The following is a 2,525-nucleotide window of genomic DNA, read 5'->3' as shown; positions in this document are numbered from 1 at the left end:
AGCGAAGATCGAAAATCGAATGCAGCTCATAATAAGGGCCATAGTTTTATGTGAAAAAGGAAGAACGACGCAGGCGAAAATTTGGAATAAAAAATCGCGCGATAGAAAACCTTCGGCCGCGCTTGTGGATTATAACCCTCACAACATAGAGTTCTCCTTTCTGTGTTTCTAAAGAAAAGGGGCAGAACACCTTTTGCAGATAACACCTTTTTACGAAGGCGGCCTTCGACCGCGCTTAGGGATTATAACCCTCACTACGTAGAAAGAAAAGGGGCTGAACAACTTTTGCAGAGAACACCTTTCTGCGTAGGCGGCCTTCGGACGCGCTTAGGGATTATAACCCTCACTACGTAGAAAGAAAAGGGGCTGAACACTTTTTGCAGAGAACATATAACATTAATACAGTTGTTTTATTGCACTGCTGGCAGTTGTACTTAAACCTAAATATATAAAATTATACGCCAAATCGAAGGTATTTTTATGGTCTTTCCGATAAACATATTTGTTAACATAGTTAATTACCTATTTTTTTACGAAAACATACATTTTTATAAAAAAATTGCCGTAATTTCGTTTTTTTTACTTTTTCTCAAAATATGTTTACATTATATACATAGATATACATATTGAATGAAAGGTCCTTTAATTACCTTTCCAACTGTGTCCATATTTAGAGAATCGGTTCAATAGCTTTCAAAATATAAGCTTTTGAAAATGTTGGAAATTCCAAATTTAGCCCCCCTAGCGCCGCCCCTGTCAATTTTCACCAAAAAAAAAAATTATCATTGACCTCAGCAGAGAGGGGTCCACGTCCACCTTTTCTTTTTTCTCTAGCTCAAGGGTGGGTATGTGTAGGGTTTGTATTTGTGTTACTGTCGTTTATTGTACTGTGTTAATTTCAACTTTGTAATTTAAAAAAATTTTATATTTAAGTGATTTTGTAGTTCAAACATCAAAGAGAAAATTAGCTTACTTCAAATATTTTTCTTGAGCTGTAAACAACATAATTTCATTTGGAATTTTAAATTAAACCTTTTTTTTAAATAAATTTATATATTGTTAACTACAATTGGCGATCCTGCCAGGAGCTATTACGTACTGCAAGCAAGAAATCAGCAACAAAAATATTTAACTAGGAGTTACCCGTGTGCTAACAGGATTATCGTATCAGCGTGTGAAATTCCATCCTATTGTTTTACTGGTGCAAGGAGTTGAACTGTTGAAACTGCAACAAAACTCATGTCCTCATCACCGCCCTACGATAAGTGAATTATGAACATTAAGAACCTGCTATTGTGACAAGACATAGTCCAACTTCTTTCCGACCTCGCCGACTCCCCAACAGCTAGGAGAATTCCCACAATTACCATCACAGCTTGGTATTGCACTACCCCACATCATTATTATCACTATCAGCCGAAGATGTANATACATATTGAATGAAAGGTCCTTTAATTACCTTTCCAACTGTGTCCATATTTAGAGAATCGGTTCAATAGCTTTCAAAATATAAGCTTTTGAAAATGTTGGAAATTCCAAATTTAGCCCCCCTAGCGCCGCCCCTGTCAATTTTCACCAAAAAAAAAAATTATCATTGACCTCAGCAGAGAGGGGTCCACGTCCACCTTTTCTTTTTTCTCTAGCTCAAGGGTGGGTATGTGTAGGGTTTGTATTTGTGTTACTGTCGTTTATTGTACTGTGTTAATTTCAACTTTGTAATTTAAAAAAATTTTATATTTAAGTGATTTTGTAGTTCAAACATCAAAGAGAAAATTAGCTTACTTCAAATATTTTTCTTGAGCTGTAAACAACATAATTTCATTTGGAATTTTAAATTAAACCTTTTTTTTAAATAAATTTATATATTGTTAACTACAATTGGCGATCCTGCCAGGAGCTATTACGTACTGCAAGCAAGAAATCAGCAACAAAAATATTTAACTAGGAGTTACCCGTGTGCTAACAGGATTATCGTATCAGCGTGTGAAATTCCATCCTATTGTTTTACTGGTGCAAGGAGTTGAACTGTTGAAACTGCAACAAAACTCATGTCCTCATCACCGCCCTACGATAAGTGAATTATGAACATTAAGAACCTGCTATTGTGACAAGACATAGTCCAACTTCTTTCCGACCTCGCCGACTCCCCAACAGCTAGGAGAATTCCCACAATTACCATCACAGCTTGGTATTGCACTACCCCACATCATTATTATCACTATCAGCCGAAGATGTAAAAGCATTTGAGTAGCGAAAGTGACGGTAACAACTGGCACGGTAACCAAAGGAACATACAAAGCAGCCGCAGCAATAAGCAACGTCCGGTCCCTGTTAATAGCAGCAATTTTAGTACACAGTGGTGAGCTGTATCGTTTTGTCTAATATTTTTGAAAATTATTTTCCCCTTTAAATTAGATATATATAATATATTTTCATTGTACCGTATATTTAAACTTGTTTCGGATAAATTGTAAACACTCCTTATAGAGATTATTTTAAGTTATCATAATGTTTCGTTCACCCCC

The sequence above is a fragment of the Rhagoletis zephyria genome, unplaced genomic scaffold, assembly GCF_001687245.7.
Source record: "Rhagoletis zephyria isolate East Lansing unplaced genomic scaffold, Rhagoletis_zephyria_1.1 Rzeph_scaffold_11258, whole genome shotgun sequence".
Taxonomy (NCBI): Eukaryota; Metazoa; Arthropoda; class Insecta; order Diptera; family Tephritidae; genus Rhagoletis; species Rhagoletis zephyria.
Note: the sequence above shows the minus strand (reverse complement) of the source record.